Source organism: Pseudopipra pipra, chromosome W, assembly GCF_036250125.1.
Source record: "Pseudopipra pipra isolate bDixPip1 chromosome W, bDixPip1.hap1, whole genome shotgun sequence".
NCBI lineage: Eukaryota > Metazoa > Chordata > Aves > Passeriformes > Pipridae > Pseudopipra > Pseudopipra pipra.
Window position 1 is genome coordinate 6,178,568 of NC_087580.1, and position 20,674 is coordinate 6,199,241.

Here is a 20,674-nt window from a genome sequence, read left to right on the forward strand (position 1 = left end):
ACCGGGGATGACGTTTGGGGCTCTGTCTTTCAGGACTGGAAGTGGTGGTGACACCCGTGTCCTTGCCCCCTCCAGCGGCATGAGGAGATGATCATCCCTGGAGGACCCCCCTGATCCCCTGGGTGCCCTGGCAATTTCCCTGCAAGAATCAATAAACCCCTGCAGCAAAACAAATGCTCTGTGTCTGTCTGGGTGGGTGTGTTCCCACATCCAAGGGTGCCTTCCCGTGTCCATGTGTGTTCCCACACCCCCTGGGCACCCGGTGGTTTGGGGGCACAGCAGGAAACAGGGTCTGACTGGGGCTGTCCAAGCACCGTCCCCAAGGAGCACAGCTTGGTGTCGGGGCAGGGGAGGGTCAGGGACAATCAGCCAAGGCCCCTCAGTCCTTCCCTGAGCTCTGGGAGGGATGGGAAAGGGGATCAAAGGAGCCAGCGGGTGTCAAATGCCCCCAGATCTCAAGGGCCAGGCTCGGGGCTGAAGGGATGGAGAGCAGCCCTGCATCCAAGGCCATGGGGATAGTGGGGGATGAAAAGCAGGATGGGAGCCAGCAATGGGAGCTCACAGCCCACAACCCCCCGTGTCCTGGGCTCATCCCACAGCGTGGGCAGCAGGGGAGGGGGTTCTGCCCCTCTGCTCCGCTCAGCTGAGACCCCTCCTGCAGTGCTGCCTCCAGCTCTGGGCTCCTCTGGCTGCCTGCAACGCACCCGCCCGCAATGGCAATGGCTTGGGGGGATTCCCCTGCCAGCCCTGGCATCTCCTGCAGCTCCATGGGCTCCTCAGCACAGCAAAGACACGCACCTCTTGGGGCACTTCCAGAGGAGGCCACCAAGGGCATCCCAGGGCTGCAGCACCTCTAATGGAGACAGGCTGAGAGAGTGGGGGCTCTTCAGCCTGCAGAAGAAAAGCCTGTGGGGAGACCTCCTTGGGGCCTTCCAGTACTTCAAGGCAGCTTTTTAGTGACATGTGGGCAAAGGGTTCAGTAGGGCCTGTCACAGTAGGACAGGGAGTGAGGGAATTAAACTAAAAGAGGGGAGGTTCAAACTAGAGAGAGGGAAGAAACACTTGATGATGAGAATGAAACACTGGAACACATTTGCAGGGAGGTGGTGGATGCCCCATCCCTGCAAACATTCAAGGCCAGGTTGGATGGGGCTCTGAGCAAGGTGATCTAGGAAAGATGTCTCTGCTCCCCCTCCAGGGGATCCCCCGCCCTGTGCTCTTGGCTACCAGAGTGATGGGCAGCTCTCAAAGGATGCAAGTGCCCAGAGAGCAGAGGGAACACACAGGACCTCTGTTAGCAGGGACATCTTCAGGTGAGATGGGAATAGTTTGGACCAACACGCTCAGGCTCTACAGTTTTTCACAGTACTTTTGGAAGTTCTGTGAAACTGTAGTTGCTCACAATATTTGGGAGTCTGATAACCACGAGGTCCCACAGTGTCACAGGGTCCCCTTGGTGACAGGAGGTCATCAAGTGTCCCACAGATTTGTGGGGGTAGAGTTTTTGGAGGTGTTCTCTGACCCAATCTTCCATGAGCAAGGCAAGATCTTCCTTCCAACATTCCTACAGACCGGTCTCCCGGGCCAGAGATCCCTGAGGGCTGGTCTTGTCAGTGCAAAGGTGTTCAGTAACTCTGCCTTCTCTGCATCCTTGCCATGAGCAGAGCGGCTCAGGGGGCTCCTGGGGGTCTCTGCACACGAGATCCCCCTCACACTCTTAAGGGAACTTCCCAGGCTCACCATTCCCAGGACTCCCTGGCAGTCACTCTCCCACCAGCCCAGACTGGCACTGCTGACACTCAGGCCCCTTCCCAGCAGCAGCAGCTCCAGTGACCCGACGGGTCCCCTGTGACTCCCCACACCCCCCACTCTCACAGTCAGACCAGGTTTCCTCACTGCTTCCATTGCAGGTTTCCCATGGCAGAGTCTCATGTCTTAGAAACAATAAAACAATTTATTTCTTGTGAAGAAACACAGAAACAGCCCGAGCTGGTGCCTCAAGGAGGGACCCCCAACAAAAACCTCTATGAGTTTTTATCCCCTCCCACTCCAAGCACACAAACTGCTCTTCCTGTTGAGCCCTGGGCTCCTGCCCTGTCTCCAAGTGTCCTCTCCCTTGGCTGCTCCAGGGTCAGCAGCTCATGGCCTTTGGTCTGAGGCCCCTCACCCAGAGCTCATCCCACAGCTCCAACTGCAGCTGCTCCCTGAGCCACCTGCACCCACGGGATTCCTCAGCCCTGGGCACCACGAGGCTCCTGACAGTGTCCCAGGGTCCCTTTGGTTCCATGAGCCCCCACAGTGTCCCAGGGTCTCTTGGGTTCCATGAAGCCCTGTGGTGTCACAGGTTCCATGAGCCCCCACAGTGTCCCAGGGTCCCTTTGGTTCCATGAGCCCCCACAGTGTCCCAGGGTCCCTTTGGTTCCATGAGCCCCCACAGTGTCCCAGGGTCCCTTTGGTCCCATGAGCCCCCACAGTGTCCCAGGGTCCCTTTGGTTCCATGAGCCCCCACAGTGTCCCAGGGTCTCTTGGGTTCCATGAAGCCCTGTGGTGTCACAGGTTCCATGAGCCCCCACAGTGACCCAGGGTCCCTTTGGTTCCATGAGGTTCCACAGTGTCCCAGGGCTCTAAACTGGACATGATGGGGGAGGGGCACAAGCTCAGGCTTGTTCCGGGAAATCTGTGGGATAACATGAAAAACTTAGAGGGACAAGGTACCCGTGAGGGCCCCTCTGAGGTGACTCTGAGATGGAACAGCCACACTGGAGCACAGCTGATGTCTCACAGAGGTGAGCCAGGGACTCCTGGGGTAATGGAAGCCAACAGGGAACCATCAGAGAAATCCCCTTGTAGCAAAAGGAGGCTCAAGAGGGAACAAACACCTCGTTCAAGAAATTTCCCACTTTAGTCAGCTTGGTGCCAAGCTTGTTTTTACAGACCGTTACTGTCAGAGTTGATCATTACATCACTGAAACTTTAAGTTTTGCCAAACTAACCATGAGAAGCTTCAATGAAGAAATCCTGGGGGAACTAAAATCTGGACACATGGAATCCAGAATTTAGAGCCCTCCAAGGACATGTGAAGTAACCACAAGGTAAAGAAGAGACTAACAAAGACAATTCATCCTGTGCTGGAAACTTCCTGCCTGGTATAAGTAATAATAAGACTGTTCTTGCAAAACTTGTGCTACAGTCCTAATTGGTTTAGCAGTAGAGTAGAAAGTTACTGTTTATGCAGCCTTTGACCCCATTTTGAAGCAGCCTTTGACCCCCAGTTTGAAGCATCTGTATAGTTTGCTGAGGAACAAGAGAACCCAGCAGCTGCAAGGGATAGGGAAGCCCCTGCTTTGAAGTTTGGTGATCAACTCCCTTCATTTGTGGCCAGAATGGGACAGTTCATCAGGTTCCTGAGACTGTCCAGAGACAGGTGAGAGGGGAAGAAAGGGTAAGGAAATGTCATAATCTGGAAAGGAGTCCACAGGGAAAGACTGAGGAATCTCATCAGTGAGTAAATGTGGGAATGGGGGGAAGCAAAAGGAAAATGCCCAAGGGGGACAAAAGGTCGGTGCCCAAGAGGGGCAAAAATCCAGATAGGGGATGTGGCAAAAAGGGTGACAACTCTTATATTCCTCCAGATAGTCCCTGAGGTAAAACGTTGGAATTTTGTGGTGATGCGTGGTTCAAGCAAATTTCTTCCATAAAACTAGAGCATATGAAAGAAGGAGAAAACCAAAGCAAGAATAAATAGGAAATGAACTCAAAAGAGAGATTATAAGTCAGAATAACAATTTAATAAAATAATACAATAAGTACAATTATACAGACAAACAATTGGTTTTAACCCACAAACCCCAAATATATAACCCAGCACCTTGGGGCATGAACAGAGTGGTGTTCTTTGGGCCCCCTGAGTCCAAAGGAAAAGGTGAGGGGAAAACCTGTTGGTGAGAGTGCTGTTGCAGTCTGGTCAAGAGTGGTGATTGCAGTCCAGCTGAGGGTGGTGGTCTCAGTCTGGTTGAGAGCGGGGAGCTGCAGTCTTCCTCTGGATCCCACAAGTGGTAAAAAAGGTTCCAAAACTCCAAGTTTATATATTCTCCAGTTCAGGCAGGAATGCTCAGTCCTTCCCTCAGAGCGGGGTATTCCATAAAAGGGTGTGAGGACAGGAACATATTCCTATCTCGCAGGCCTCTTAATGCCTAGTTTATAGTCTGAGGAGTCAGGCTCTGTGTGCAGATGGTGTAAATGTTCTATTGATAACAGTTTCTGGGAAATGGCATGGAAGGCTATAGAATACACAGTTTTGGGTTACACCCATCCAGTGATGAACTGGTCTCAGCTGTCCTAACTAGGACATCGGGACACTGCAGAAACTCCTGAAAACAGAGGAACCTGAGACTGTGCAGAACCTGAGGGCAGAAAGGAGCCATCGGGACACTGCAAAACCTCGTGGAATGAAGGGGCCACTGCTTCACATCTGGGTCTCATGGAATCAAAGGAAACCTGGGACACTGGGGAAACTCATGGAAGCAGGGAGACCCTGGGAATCGAGGGGCCATGGGGACACTGCAGGACCTTGTGGGGCCAAAGGAACCCTGGGCTGCTGCAGAACCTCACGGAGCTGGGAAGCTGCTGTGTGGGGCCCCCACGAGGAGTGGCTGAGGCTGCTGAAGGAGAAGGGGAATGAAGCCAATTTGCAGAAGTGGAAGCCATGGGCAACGCCACTGAGCCCCCTTGCCACGGTCAGTTACCATGGCAACCATCATACATTCCCATCGTGTGCTGGGTTGAAAGTAAACCGGAGGGAGAAATGAACCCACCCGAGGGATTACAAGTCAGACTTACAATTTACTGAGAAGATTACAATAAATACAGTGATACAGAGAAAACTGGTTTTAACCCCCAGAAATAGCTGTATAAGCCAGCAGCCTGGGACAAGAACAGAACAGTGCTGAGCACCACGTGGCCCCCCAGGGTGCAAAGGACAAGGGAAAGCTGTTGGTGCAGATGATGGTGGCAGTTGTGTTGAGGTAATGATGGCAGTCCTGTGGAGAGTGCCAGTCCCAGTCCTGTTGGAGTTCTGGTCCTCCTCTCCATCCCACGAGTGGTAGCAGAAGTGCCCAAAGCCCAAGAGTAAATGTGCTCAGGTTCAGGTGGGGATGTGCAGCACCTCCCCCAGGGCAGGGAGTTTCACAATGGGCGATTTAACTCTGTGAGTCCCGGGGTATTTTTGGAGTGTGTGATGGTCTGGGTGTTGCAGCTGCCTGTTCTGCCAGTCCAAGGTGGCCCATTGGCAGAGATGACCCCTCAGGCTGGGGGTGAAGGTGCTAATGCCTCCCCGAGGGGAGTTATCCCAGCTAAGTCATGTGTGTGAAGACAAAGGAACACTCCTTGCACAGTTCTTTCCCAGCCAGCTGGTCGGCTGAGGTGTCAGGTGGTCCCTGGGCAGCTGCTGCAACGGATCCATTGTTAAGAGTCCATCAGAAATGCCACAGAGGGTGTAGAATACACAGTTTTGGTTGTAGCCACACAGTGATAAACTGGTCCCGGTTCTTGCAACTAGGAGAGATTGCTAGGGTTGGTTACCATGGCAACAATCATGCACTCCCATTGCAATGGTCAGTTACCATGGCAACCATCAGACATTCTCATTGCTATGGTAAGTTACCATGGGAACCAGCACACATTTCCATTGCTACAAACAGTTACCATGGCAACCATCATACATTCCGGTGCTACGGTTGGTTACCATGGCAACCCTCATACAGTGCCATTGCTACAGTCAGTTGCCATGGCAAACAGCAGAGATTTTCATTGCTATGGTCCGTTATAATGGCAACCATCACACATTCCCATTGCTACAGCCGGTTACCATGGCAACCATCATACATTCCCATTGCTAGGTCAGTATCCTTGGCGACCATCATACATTCCATTGCTATGGTCGGTTACCATGGCAACCATCAGACATTCCCATTGCTATGGTCGGTTACCATGGCAACCATCAGACATTCCCATTCCAATGGTCGGTTACCGTGGCAACCATCAGACAGTCCCATTGCTATGGCTGGTTACCATGGCAACCATCAGACATTTCCATTGCTATGGTCGGTTACCATGGCAACCATCAGACAGTCCCATTGCTATGGCTGGTTACCGTGGCAACCATCACACATTCCCATTGCCATGGTCAGTCACCACAGTGTCCTGGATAGGGAGCAGAGGGGGCAGTTTAGCGCTTTGTGGGTGTCACCAAGTTATTTATCCTGTACCATCCGTGCCATCCCTAGGGCTGTGCTTCCAGCAGGAAAAGCCGGGGCTCTGCACCGCAACTGCTCCATCCTGCCCCGCTCTCTGCAGGGCAGGGACTGTCAGCATCACTCCTGCGCTCCCCGTCCTCTGCCCTGCTGCTCCCCCTCATGTTTTCCCTGGATTGGGACGATGGACCTTTGGTGCTGAAAGGGGAAACCACGACGGGCCGTGGTGCTGAACCAAAGCTCTGAGCAGGACGGGGCGGTTGGGGAGCAGCCTCAGCCCCCTCAGCCCTCGGGTTGGGAGGAGAAGAGAGGAGCCAGCGCGGGACTGAGCCCAGGGAGCGGCTGCGCCACACGGCCGGGACGACCCAGCTCCCGGGGTTTGGCTTGTCCTTGGTTCTCCTTGTTGTTGGGCTGAGGGGTTGGACACGTTACCCTTGGGAGCTCCCCCACCGCATTGCCTTTGTCCGGGGGCACCGCACGGACACGTCACTTGGGGAGCACCCAGCATCTTCTCTGTGTGCCCCGTGGTGACCCCTTTTGGGAGTGAAACACCTTCTCTTTCTGGATACTTTTGCTGGTGATATTGCTGTTGTGACTGTGCGTCTTGTTCCATTGCTCTGTGCTTTTAGTGAATTATTATCTCCACCCAGAGTCTCTGATTTTTTGTCCCTCCCTCACCAGAAGGGCCGTGGGAAAGGGAGTGACTTATGTGAATTTTAATTTCCTGATGGTGCTAAAACCACCACACCTGCCATGCACCAGGAAAGATGGAATGATGCAGTGGGTGCTGGGACCTGCCAACATTGGGATGCACATTTAGCAAAGGTCACCTGGTCACTCAGCACTGGGGGATGTGCCAATCGGGCTGGCCCTGTCCAATCCAAGTTTTTACGTGCCATAGAAAGGGATAAAGTTCCTGTAGTGCACATTAAAAACATGCTGAGAAGACAGTCTGGGTTATTCCTGCTTCAGGCAAAGGGAAGTGCACCCGTGGGATTCACGTGTCTCAAGGACACGGATGCGCTTGGTGGGGAAGGAGGGAAAGATGGGAAATCCAGTGTGTGCCTCGAAGGGACTGGATTTTGGGTGAGAACAGCCAAGGAATTCAGTTGTGTTATGGTGGTAACTCTCTAACTCTGCATTCTCACTGCTGTGGCCGCTCTTTGCCGTGTCAGGGGTATTACAGTGAAAATCACTGAGAGAAATGAACAATGAGCTTGGAGGAGACCAGACAAGCACAGCGGTGATGGAACAAGAACTGGCTGCAAGAGGCAACAATCCCACAGTAGACAGCATTTTTCCTGCCCTGAAAGAGTATTTTGGCAGATGGAGCCTAAAATCCTGGACTAAATGAACTCAACAGACTTTCATAGACTAAGCAATGAGATCTGTGGGTTTCTATCAAATGATAGGAAAGGTGATGGTGGAATGTATTGGAAAGTGTGGGATCTGACATGGTGTAAATGGTGTGGAATAAGGGGTGGACACCAGCCTTGTCTTGGCTGTTCTTCCTAGTAGATAGAGTTAATCTTCCTATAGATTAACTACAGATTAATTCTGAGATAGAGTTAATTTTCTTCCTAACTAGAGAGTTAATTTTCTTCCTAATACCTGGTGCAGGGCTGTGGTTTGGGTTCCATGGGAGAACAATGTTGATCACACACTGATGGTTTGGTTGTGCTTACCCTCATCAAGGACTTTCCAGCTTCCCGTGCTCTGCCGGGTGCACAAGAAGCTGGGAGGGAGCAGGGCCAGGACAGCCGACCTGGAATTCCAAAGGGATATTCCACACCACAGAACATCATTCCCAGTGGATACATGAGGAGGGGTTGTGCAGGAGGGGCAGATCACTGCTTGGGGTGTGGGGCATTAGGCAGTGTGTGTGAGCAATCATGTTGAGCATCACTTGTTCCTCTGGGGTTTTATTCCTCTCTCTCTTTCTTTTGTCTCCCTTTTCAATACAGTTATTATTACAGTTACTACACTTATTATTATTTTCATACTTTACTTTGTTTCAGTTATTACATTTTTCTTATCTCAACGCAGGGGTTTTGCCTTTTCTTGATTCTCCTCCCCCTGTCAGTGCAGGGGGAGGTCGTGGGACTGAGTGAGCAGTTCTGTGGCACTTGGCTACTCACTGGGGTTAAACCACACAAAAAGGGAATGCACAGGAGTGGAGACCCTGCTGGGATGTGCTTTGTATTCAGGAACTGCCCAGCACCAGCTGGATAGAGAAGGGCCAGACCTTCTGTCCCTGCAGGGCTGGGATTCACTCCCTGCCCCAAAGGCCCCCAATGTGTCTGAGGAGCCCTGGGTGGTGCCTGTCCCACAACTGCTGGGAATGGGGACGGGGTCCCTGCACAGGCCCTGTGCTGTCCATGGCAGCTGCTGCACTTGTGCTGCAGAGCCCTGGCACCTCCCCTGGCACTACAGGCCCCTCTTTGGGTACTAAATTCAGGTTCAGCTGCCCTGAATTATGTTCAGCAAGGAAGGGATGTCCAGGAGACAACTGCCATTGTATTCTAAGGATGTGTAGAAAATACCCTGATAAAGAACAGGAGAGAGACCTCCCTCCCTGCATTTGGTCAGCTGAGCACCTCTGTGGGCTGCCCTGGACAGGAGGAGCAGTGACAGGTTCCCCTGTCCTACATGTGGGCACCTTCTGCCACTGAAGTTGGCCAAAGCAATGTCCCAGCAGCCTCCAAGAAGATCCCACAGCTGCTGCCCTGTGCCTAGGAACTGCTCCATTGGAGCCTGCAGTTCCCAGCAGGAATCTCGGTCACCTCTGGCCCCTCAGAAGTGACCAGGGATTTGTGTCCCAGCAGGTGACTCCTGGCTTTGGTCTTCATTCATTCCCACAGGAGATGGGACAAGGAGTCTAAGACGGTTTAAATAATTGCACGATACACTTTGTGGGTACAAAGCTGAATCCTTTGTTTGACACAACTCTAGCTATATATAGGGTTCAGGGAAGGGGGGACATACATTGTATTCACATTTGAGGTTGAGGGTCCAGGAAGTGCAGGGAGATATTTTTCTTCAAACAGATAAACAGATATTTCTTTATCACAATTACAACAGGAGATGGGGTAAACAAGGTGGTAAAAGGATTTTCATGGAGACAGCAAGTCTGCTTAATTAAAAGATAGTATAAAAATATCAGGCGGTATATGTAAACAAGCTTTCCTTGTCTGTCTTTCAATTCCATGGTTTCTGGCTAAGATAATTTCTTATCTCTGCAGTGTCATCTGCCCCAACAGGAGTCACCTGCAGGTGCCTGTTTTGGGCCCCCTGAACTGGGGCGGGAGGAACCCCACCCCATGGGGGCTGTGGAGGGAGCTGAGTGTCCTTCTGGCCCCAGGTCTGCAGAGCCACCAGGAGACACCTCTGTTGACTCAGCTGAGTCCCTTCCCTCAGTGCAGCTGAAGGAGATCCCTCCTGGGCACTGTCTGGGTTTCCTGTCTAATGATGGGACATGAAAAGGGGACTCTTGAACTTAACTCATTGTCTGTTTGGAGAAATGACCCTGCTGAAAGAAGTGTCTGTGCCCAGCTGAGAGAAGGAACATCATTATTTCCTTAGCTGTGTCCCAGCAGAGTCCCCTGGAGCCCCAGGGACACTTGGAGGGATCCCTGAAGGGCAGAAGTGCTGCCTGGGGCTGTTGCTGTGCTGCTGAGCTGGGCCGGGCTCCTGGCACACAGGGAGCTCCTGGCAAGCTCTGCCCAGGAGCAGCTCCTCTGCACAGCCCAGCAGGGCTGAGGGCACTGCCTGCAGCACCCAGGGCACAGGAGAGAAGGCAGAGAGATGAGAGGCAGCCTGGGCTGGGAGGTGACTGAGCTCTCACTGTGGGAGAAACCTTCACGGGATTTGAATGAATATTTCTCTGGCTGCAGGAAAGTTCAACTTCCCTTCCTGGAGGGATCTCCTAAAGCTGTCACATCCCACAGCTTCTAGGATCTTTCAGCCGGACTCTCCCAGTTGCTGCAGTGCAGAGGAAGTGGCCATATGGCAGAGCAGGGCAGGAGCTGCAGGCAGCAAGGGTAGAGAGGAGTGAGCAGGAGGTTCAAGAGATCCTGGGGTGGGAGGATAGGGCAGAGCTGCTCGGGGGAGGAACCTTCCCAGCCCTTTGCCAGGGTCAGGCTCTGGCTGCAGAGCAGTGCAGGTGAGTTCCTGCAAGTGCCTCTCCCAGCTGCCAAATGCCAGCAGTGCCAGGAGCTGCCAGGATGGCTCTGCTGGATTTCCTGGGGTGCAGCAGGAGAAGCTGCTGCAGAGCAGGACTTGCTGCTGCCCCCTCAGAGGCCCAGGGCCAGAAGGTTCCCTGTGGCAGGGCTGGCTGTGGGGTGGGAAGGTGGGGGTGCAGCCAGGGGTGCCCAGGGCTGTGGTGCAGAGCAGGGTCCTGCCCCCAGGGCTCTGTGTGCTGGGGCAGGGACTCTGCTGCCTGCCAGGGGCAGCTCTCAGCCCGGCCAAGGAGCTGCCACGGGGCTGGGGGAGAAGGGGTGGGTGGAAGGAGTGACCCCTCAGGGCAGGGCAGGGCTGGGCAGGGCCCTTCAGCTGCAGGCTCAGGGCTCCTCACAGCTTCAGCTCCACCTCCTCCATTTCCAGGGGCCCTTCTCAGGAAGCACATCCCCCCAGAACACCTCCCCCTTCCCAGCCACCGCAGGGGTCTGGGATCTGCTCTGCAGCCCCTGCCCAGGCAGAGCTGCCCCTGGGCACTGGGCTGGGGATGGCTCTGGCAGCACTGGCAGGGAGCTGAGCTGGGCACAGGCAGGGGCTGCTGGCAGGAACAGCTCCTCACCCAGGGACAGGCAGGCAGGGAGAGGGAGCTGCTGCCAGAAGTGCTGGGCAGGGGGATGTGGGCCCTCCCTGCTGTCCCTGTGGCACAGACCCCTTCCCTGAGCAGCTCCTCCCTGGGCTCCTTTCCCAGCCTAAGCAGAGCCTGTGCCCTCAGGCCATGGCCCCTGGGCTGTGCATTGCCCTGCAGCAGCCAGAGCCCAGGCAAGGACAAGGCCCCCATTTCCATCTCTCTCTGTGTGTCCCTCCTCCCTTGGCAGCCGCATTGTGGCATTTCCCTGCCATCCCCTGTTGTCTGGGCTGTTCTTCTTCTCACCATTGGCTTTTCTCAGGCAGTGCAGGGGCTTTGGGGTGGCAGGTTCCTGTCCGGACACAAACCCTTTGGGTGCTGCTGTGGGGATGTGTCTGTGGGAGCAAAATGCCCAAGTGCCCTCCAGGCAACTTCAGGACATTCAGCTGCTTCCCCGGGTGTCCTGCAGGGTGTCCTCCAGAAGGGCACAGCTCTGCCATAGTATCTCTGTGCTATCTGGGATCCCCATGGAGAGGACACCTCGATGGTAAGAGCCATAGAAATGCTCTGGGCAGCTGCAATGATCCCTCTGTGCAGCAGTCTGGGAGAAGAAAGAGGAGATCCTAATCAGGCACCCTGAGGAAAGACAAGGAGTCTGTCAATCTGCCCTTTCAGCCCAGATTCCTCTGCTCCCAGAAAGGCCCTGTCTCTTTTTAAGGGAGCTCCTTAGTGTGATCCTCCCTCAGCTCCAAGCTGCCAGCGAGGGGCGGCTGAGAACAGGAGTGATGGCCAGCGTAGTTCTTCTCTCTGCACTGAGACCATCCCTTTGCCTCCCAGGACCCACGAGATTTCACTTGGAGAACATCAGAAATGTCAGGGATTTCAGCCATCCAAATTTACTTCTAAATTTGGCAAGTGAAACTGTAACAAAACTACAGCAAATCCCCTCAGCTCTGCTCTGCAGTTGGGAAAAGTGTGAACAGCAGGGCTGGAGATGCTTTGATGTGTCACAGGCACATTTAATCTCGGATCACCCCGTGTCCCGAGTTGCCTCTCACAGCAAGGAGGATTCCTCGGGAGCCTCTCACAGAATCCCTGCTCTCAAAGCCCCCATCAGCCAGCAAAACCCAGAGCTCAGGGGAGGGGGATGCAGAGAGGTCTTCCTAAAAAGAGACACGTTTTGCTAATAGAGTCTGACCTGACTCAGTCCTGCCTTTTCCTCCTCAACAGAAAACCACACCCTGAGGCAGCTCAGAGCTGGAGGCAGCACTGCAGGGGGGGTCTCAGCTGAGCGGAGCAGAGGGGCAGAACCCCCCTCCCCTGCTGCCCACGCTGTGGGATGAGCCCAGGACACGGGGGGTTGTGGGCTGTGAGCTCCCATTGCTGGCTCCCATCCTGCTTTTCATCCCCCACTATCCCATGGCCTTGGATGCAGGGCTGCTCTCCATCCCTTCAGCCCCGAGCCTGGCCCTTGAGATCTGGGGGCATTTGACACCCGCTGGCTCCTTTGATCCCCTTTCCCATCCCTCCCAGAGCACAGGGGAGGTCCAGGTGCTCCAGGGGCTGCCCCGTGTGCCCCTTGCCTGTCCCAGCCCCCAGCAGGGACATTCCACGATGCCCCAACCTGCACTGCTCAGGATGCTCATGGAGGGGGTGAAGGGGATCTCATTTGCAGAGACCCCAAGGAGCCCCCTGAGCCTCTCTGCTCATGGCAGGGGAGCGGCCCGAGAGGCACTGGGTGTGCAGGGGCTGGAGAAGGAGGGGACAGTGACACAGGAATGCAGGCACAGAGATGGGAACACAGCCATGGAGATGGGAACACACATGGAGATGGGAACACACCCATGGAGATGGGAACACACCCATGGAGATGGGAACACACACATGTAGAGATGAGAACACACACACAAGATCAAGCAGAGTAGCTTTGCTGAAGGGATTTATTGATCATTCAGGGAAAATGCCCCTGGGCTCTGAGGGAAAGCAGGGGGTTCTTCCAGGGATGATCATCTCTTCATGGTGCTGGAGGGGGACAGGGCACGGGTGTCACCACCAGTCCTGAAAGACAGAGCCCAGAATGTCACCCCCAAAGTCCACTGCAACATGAGAGGGGCCTTGTCCTGACCCCTCTCCCTGCAGGCACTGCTCACCTCAGCCATCCAGGGATGCAGCCACGCCTTTCTCACCAACAGGACCCAGCACCTTCTCAACCACAGGGGGCTGGGGACAAAGACAGGCTCAGAGACACACTGGGTGCAGTGGGATGTATTGGGAGCCTGGGGGAAGAAATGGAATCCTTGGGGAAGGTGCACTGGGGTATACTGGGGCAGACTGGGATGGTCAGAAGTGTCATGGCCATGTGAGGGGAGGACCCGACTCAGGCAGAACTCCTGGTACCCACCTGAGCCGTCTTCAGGATCCCAACTTCCACTAAATGCAGCTGGAGAGAGACCAGGAGCCCTGGCTGGTCACTGGGATGTCCCCGGTGCCAGCGAGGGATGGGGGGACCAAAGTGTCCCCCAGTTCCCAGACTGGATGCCCTCCAGTCCCCCCGGCCCACTCACCTCCCGCAGATCATTTTGGGTTCCTGCCAAGAGTGCCTGGGCAAGGAGAGCAAAGGGTTAAGCAGGATTGGTTCCTGTGGGGCTGGGGGAGCAACACGGGTGTCCCCAGCCCCCCCAGCCCAGGGTTGCCCCCGTCTGAGGGGGAAAATCCCTTCTGCTCCCCCTGCTCCCACTGCACCCAGTTTCACCTCCAACCCCTGTGCCTGCAGGGCCCAGGGTGGGGATGGAGACAAGGAGAGCCAGGGGAATTCAGGGCCTGCAGGGACGGTGGGGGGAGTAGGAGGGGACCCAAAGATGCTGAACTGGGGGGAACTGGGGAGCCCACGGGACTGGGATTGGGGTGTTGAAGGGGCCCTGTGTGGGATGCAGGGGAGGGGAAAGGAATTCAAGTGTAGGGACATGGGGACTGCAAGGGAGAGGCTTGGTGGGGACAGGAGGAGGAGGATGGAGGAGGACAAAAATGAGGGGACTGGGAGATGGTTGGGAGTGGAGAGGGAGGCAAGGAATGGTCTTGGGAGGTACCAGGGCAGTGGCCTGGGTGAAAGGCAAAGGTCTGGAAAGAAAAGCTTTGGGAATGATCAGTGGGAGGATGTTTGGGGACCCTGGGTAGGACACAGAGCAGATCCTGGGGAGGAGATGCCTGAGGGGACCAAAAAGGATGGGATGGGAGGCCCAAGGCGTGGGATTTGGGAGCACCATTAAAAGAAAGAGGTGGGGGCCCTCCCAGCAATTGACAGTGGACCTCCCTTGTCAGGGATTGCTGAATGGCTTCCTGCTGTTGCATCTTTCATTTCTTATCCAAAATCACCCAAATAGTTTTCAAACAGTGCCTGCCAATGGAGCTTGAAGGCACTCGTTCCATCAAAGCCATACCTGTAATTCAGAGGCATAAATAGAGAATGTAGATTTGTCTCTTAAGGTGTTCTCTCATTTCTACTAGAGGTCAATTAGCATCATGTAAAACATGATCATTAAAATTAAAAACTCTTACCCTTCTATTTCCCTTTGAAAAATAATTCTGCTCTTAAAACTCTCACTTCTGTTTGATTGTTTTAAATCCAAATGAATGTGTGTACTAGTGGACACAGACAGGGCTCCCTCACAGAGAAGCCCATGAAGTATGGGCTGGATGAGCAGACAGCAGGCTGGTTGAAATCTGCTGGCCGGGGTGGTGATCAGGAGTGCAACATCCAGCTGGAGGCCAGTGATCAGCAATTCCTGGTGAACATCTTCATTGATGATCTGGATGATGGGATATAGTGCTCAAGTTTAATGGAGCTGATGAGTTTACATTCCGACTGCAAGGAACATGTTTTCACATCTGAAGCAGGGGATGGGAAACCAGAGACTCACTGTGAACACCCAATGATTTCCAGAGCCTTTCCAGAGCATTTCATTCAAATCCGGGAATTTTGGATTAAAAAATCATGGTGCTCCTCCATTACTCTGGAAAGGGGACCCTGGTCTGTCAGGAGTGAGGACATTGCTGAATCTGAAAGCTGGAGAAGACAACAAGAAATGTGCGACCCTCCAGAGGATGAAAGCCCCGGATGAAGTTGTCAAGAAGTTCAGACCCAATGCCTTTCGAGTTTTACGGTTGTGTCTAAACATTTCTTGTAGTTTTTCCCTTGTTTGTCCCCTGAAAGTTTGATGAAAACTCCCCTTGATGTCTGTATCCTTAGACCCCGCTCCCCGATTGGCCAAAGTTTGTTGCATTGCAGTATTTCCTTTTTTGGCCACCCTTTCCCTAAAATGGATAAACCCTACCCCTTTTTCCCTTATCTAGTTACACTTTGCATGCTGGGGTCCCATCTGGGGTGCCAGGAAGAGCTGTGCTTTGGTACCAATTACCTCTGAAGCTGCTCGTATGCCTTCATAGGCTGCTAAGATTTCCTTCTCCTCAGGGGTGGAATTGGCCTCAGAACCTCTGTAGCTTCGGCTCCAGAAACCCAGTGGTCGCCCTCACGTCTCACCAGGTACCTTTGACCAGAGGCTCCAGGAGGGACCTTTCTCTCCAGCTGCAGAGTAGAGCACATTCTTTACATCTGGTCCTGTCCTGACTGCTCCAAGAGCCACGGCATGTGCAATCTCTTGCTTGATCTGCATGAAAGCTTGTTGTTGTTCAGGACCCCACTGGAAATTGTTCTTTTCACAGGTCACAAAGTAAAGAGGGCTCACCATCTGGCTGTACTCTGGGATGTGCATCCTCCAGAAGCCAATGGCTCCCAGAAAAGCTTGGGTTTCTTTCTTGTTTGTGGGTGGAGCCATTGCTACAATCTTGTTGATGACGTCTGTTGGTATCTGGTGTCGTCCATTTGCCATTTCAGCCCTAGGAACTGGATCTCTTGGGCAGGGCCCTTGACCTTACTCTTCTTGATGGCAAAACAGGCCTCGAGGAGAATCTGGATGATCTTCTGTCCTTTCTCAAAAACTTCTTCTGCTGTGTCCCCCCACACAATGATGTCATGGATGTACTGGATGGATGGATGGGGGTCACAGCATCTCGGTTCCTCCGATACTGTTGCCTGTGTACAGTTGTCGTGGCCATTGGCACTTCTTGTCCCCAAAGCTCCAGCGATTCCTTTCGTACAACAAGGGGACCAATGCAGCACCACCTCTCCAATTTTAAGTAGCATTTTCGCTGCCTTCACCACTAGGATCATTGTCGCTGAACAATGTAGGGATGGGTTAGAGCTGATCTTGGAGTCTTTGCTACCAAACCTTGAAGGCCACCATTAAGGAAACTGGCTACTAGGCTGTGGATGTCGAAATTAAGGAAAGGAAGCAATTTGTTCCATCCATCTGAACGGTCCCTTAGAGGATGTCCTAGGACAGGCACAAAACCAGCAAGAATCAGGAAAAAAATTAGTAAAAAGGCCATTGTTATTATTTTTCTTTCTCCTTGTTCCTAAACAAAGCTATGTTTAGATAAACAAAATCCTCCTTGGCAGCTCTCCCAGGTGTGTCCCAAAACAATGGGGGATGTTTACAAACAAACCTGCTCTTGGCAGCTTTCCCAGACAATGTTCCCACAACAAAACCAAAGGAACCAAAACAATCCCACTTCTGACACCAAAACCATCTGTAGCCGGTTGGAGTTGGCTTCCTGCCAAACCCCACAGGCTACAGAAGATTACTACGTGTAAATTTAGGGTAGAACTTAGGTAGGAGGTTCCTGTGCCACAGAGCTCTTTCCCACAGTTTCTCTTGGAAAAGAATGGAGTTCCACAGCTCATTGCTTCCATTTCAATCTTTTTGGCCTTTGACCACTCTGGAAAATCTGTACCAACCTGATGAGCAGAAGTCTTGGGTTTTACCACAGGTGTCTGGGTGGTGTTCTGAGAGCCAGACTTCTGCTCAGTCCCAAACTGATGCCAAGGTGTCCCAGGCCAGGTGAATCCAGAAGTGGACTTGCAGCCAGAACTCCGCTGACAGCGCTGCTTGGGACTGCAGATCTGCTTCTGTGGCGCTCCAAAAAGAGCTTGGTGTTGGCCACTGCAAGTCTCTCAGTAGCTCTGAAACATTCACAAGCACACACAGAGTCATCTCTGGCAGGAAGGCTTTTGCAAAGTTCCCCTCCACAGCCTTGGCTACTACTCGACTTCTAAAAGCCAAGGGCATGAAGAGCGTCCAAAACAAGCACATCCTTTGAGCTGAGCTTGTTCACAGGGCCTGTTTCTAAGAAATCACACCAAGTGCAAGGAGCAGCCAGTGTCACCTCCAGAAGAACTCTGGCCTACCCTGGCCTTCTCAAGGAAAGCTCAACCCTCAGACCCGCTGCCAAAACAGAAGCCAAGAAAGAGCCGCCTTATTTTGGATTCACAGAATCCAACTCTCTTCTCCCAGAGGCCTCTCCTTATTCAAACAGGAAAGGGCACAAGATTCATCTTCTCTGTCACCCACAGGATGACGAGAGGAGAGACTGGCAAAAAGACTGCCTGCTAAAACAACCTCAACTTGAAAAGACACCAATAATGCCACAGTGGTGCTGCTGTGGGGTTACTGCTGGAACTCTAAAGAGAAAGGAAGACAGGTCAGAGGAAGGGAAGGGTCTGAAGGAACTTTCCCCACAAAGATGCCACGTTCTGCTTTCACACCTGATGCTGGCCAGATGTAGAAAAGGGATTTCCAAGGAAAATGCAGGAGGAAAAAGGAGTCTGTTCTTACCAGTCCAAAAAAGCAGGGACTTACCTTTCCAGTTTCTTGGCGAGGCTTTTTCTGGTTTTGGCTTCCACCAGATACAGCTCTTTGTACTTGTCCACTTCTGCCTGGGTGGATTCTTTTTGAAAAGGTCTTTCTGCTTGGTTGCTTTTTGTCCTTCCCAGTGCACGTTCCAGATCTCTAATTCTGTCTTCTAATTGTTTTTTCAGTGAGTCCACATCACTGGCTCTGATTTCTTCTAAGGTGTCCTGGTGGGCTGCCTGTGCCTGAAGGAGACAGTGCACCTTCAACCACCACAAGAAAAAGAGAGCTCTGCCCAGCACAAAATTGCACACACCCAGTTCCAAGGGCCCAGCCTTACTCAGAGAGGCGGTTCTGCCTCCTCACTCCCAGCAGCAACCAAGGCAGAACCCAGGAGCTACCAGGGCAAACAATTCTTTGCAGTGGGAAAGAAGCCCAAATGAGCACTCTGCTTCAAAGCTACTAATGAAGAGACACTGGGTCTGTAGGACAGGGCATGTCCAAAAGGATTCTTCAAAGACAAGAAGAGCATCCCCCACCTCCACCCCCTCACCCACACCCCTGTAATTTCAGTGACTCCTTTTCTGAGCACTTTCACCCCCTACAAGGACAAAGCAGCACCTGTAGGTCTGGCCATGACAGCTGCAAGTTGCCAAACCCATTCAAGGATGAGCAGTGAGAAGCAGAGCAGCGCACAGAGATCCCCCCCAAGCACTGCAAAGTGGGAATCTGCCTTGGGCAGCCTTTGGATTCAGGGACCTGCCAGCACATTCCACACCCATGACAGCACTCCTGCCCAACCATATTGCCTTCTGCCACTGCCTTCAGCAAAGACAGAAGCTAACCCACAGAATACAGGAGCAAAAGAAAAAGACCAAACACCATGGTCACAAGAGAAGTTTACGTAGCACCTGTGGACACGGGGGAGAAATTCACTTACTTGCAAAAACTCATTGACTTCCTGGAGTTTTTGTCTTATTTCCTGGTCTGCTTGTTCTTCCACCTCTCTTTTACACTGTTCTAGTTGGCTGCGATCCACCACGTTGGTCTCCAAATGATGGTGGAGTTTTGCCAGCTCTTCTTGCAGCTGGCATTTGTCCATGGCCAGGTTCTCGCACTCCCCACGCAGGGCAGACAGTTCTTCTTGCAAAGCCTAATTTTTGGCTTCCAGCTGCGTGCACTGTTCACGTTCCCTGTCCAACTGCTGGGAAAGTTCAGCAACCTGCAGACAGAAAATAAAAAAAGGAACTCAGCGTGGTGTAAAGGCAGTGAATTCTGGGCAAACCCCAAAAGGGGGTGCCCAGGGAGACTTTAGTCATCATCTGCTGGCTCAGGACTAGACACAAAGTGCAACCAGGCTTTTCTTTTCCAGCAAGAACAGCTTTCCCATCATTTGTCATAGGATTCCTCAGCTTCCCAGCCTTTTGGAGTTCCTCATGCAAAAATGCTCCACGCTTCTGGACTCCAAAGGAATCACTGCAAAGGCAGGAAGCCATTCTACAGGGATGCCTTCAAACCCAAGCGTGGCTCTGACAGACGCCGCTTTAGCAATGGATCCGAGTGACGAGCTGAGAAGGGATCAGAGGTTCTGTGCCACTGCTGCACAGGCACAGCAGCCTCAAAAGTACTGCTGGGAACAGTCCTTCTGGCTCCCCGCCACAGGATGGGCTGAAACAGCTCCCCATGAGCAAGAAGGGACAGATTTTCCCTTGGGAGGCCCCTGTCCTCCTTGGGCCCTGGGCAGCAACAACACTGTGCAGAAAAGCCAAACCTCAAGTGCCTCCTGCTCAGCTCGTGCCTGAGACAGGGCTCAGGGGCTGATGGTGCCCTGCCAGTGACAGCGCTGTTCCTCCCCTCTCTGCCAGGGCAGCAATTCATCTGGCACACCCAGAGGACGCTGTCACAGCCTCCCTCCAGCTGCAGCCAGGCCTGAGCTGGGCCCCACTGCTCTCAGCCCATGCACGTGATGTCCTGCCAGGACGGCAGACCTGCCCATCCCTCAGGCCCAGCCGGGGGATCTGCACTCTTGGCTGACCCCGCTCACTCTCAGGGGACCTGTTCTGCTCTTCTTGCTCAGGGCCTGTGGGACGGCTCCCTGGCCCCTCAGCTCACGCACCCTGCCAGGCTGGCTGCCACTCCTGGCTTGCCCCTCCTCTGCAGGACAGCCTGGCCTCCATCAGCCCTTACACCTACTGCTTTGCCCTCAACATTTCCATCTTTCCCCAGAAGGAGAACTACTCCGGATTAGTTCGAGTCATCTCCCACTGGAACAGCAGGAGGAGCATTAAGAAAAGCCCATCACATCCAAAATGCAGCCAAGCGAATAAAAACATCCACACGACAAGAAATAGAGGGAAAGCATCTCCCAGCTTTCAAAAGAAGGAACACCACAACCAAAAAGCCCCACCCAGAGCACAGCTCACCTCTCTTTGGAATCTATCAACTTCCTTGACCTTTTCAGAATATCTCTTCTTCATTTCTTCCAGCTGGGACTGACTTCCTTTCTCTTCATTAACCCGGAGTTTCCTCCTCTCTATCCTCAGAAGCTTTTCCAGCCTGCACAGCAAATTAGTCAAGAAACCCATGAAACACAGGAAGAACCAGCCTTTCCCCCACGGTCTCACAGAAACAGCACAGACAGCATCCAAGCCTAGAATGGCTTGGCTTGGCAGGGACCTTAAAGATCATCCAGTTCCAAGCCTCCTGCTCTGGGCAGAGACACCTTCCACCAGACCAGCTTGTTCACAACCCCATCCAACCTGGCCTTGAACACTTCCAGCCATGGGGCATCCACAGCTCCTCTGGGCAACCTGTTGCAGTTCCTCACCACCCTCACAGCAACCAATTTCTTCCGAGGATCAAATCTAAACCTACTC

The 20,674-nt window shown here is 53.2% G+C and overlaps 2 long non-coding RNA genes across 2 annotated transcripts; both read right to left on the bottom strand.

The window, feature by feature from the left end:
• Positions 1-12,974: 12,974 nt before the first annotated feature.
• On the bottom strand, positions 12,975-13,676 carry LOC135405193 (uncharacterized). Its single transcript, XR_010425788.1, has 3 exons — positions 13,454-13,676; positions 13,203-13,328; positions 12,975-13,110 (listed from the first exon to the last, which is right to left on the bottom strand). It is a non-coding gene; the product is annotated as an uncharacterized LOC135405193 (long non-coding RNA).
• An 855-nt stretch (positions 13,677-14,531) lies between these two features.
• Positions 14,532-16,563, bottom strand: LOC135406492 (uncharacterized). The gene is made up of 3 exons (XR_010426290.1): positions 15,468-16,563; positions 14,970-15,115; positions 14,532-14,858 (listed from the first exon to the last, which is right to left on the bottom strand). It is a non-coding gene; the product is annotated as an uncharacterized LOC135406492 (long non-coding RNA).
• Positions 16,564-20,674: the final 4,111 nt, after the last annotated feature.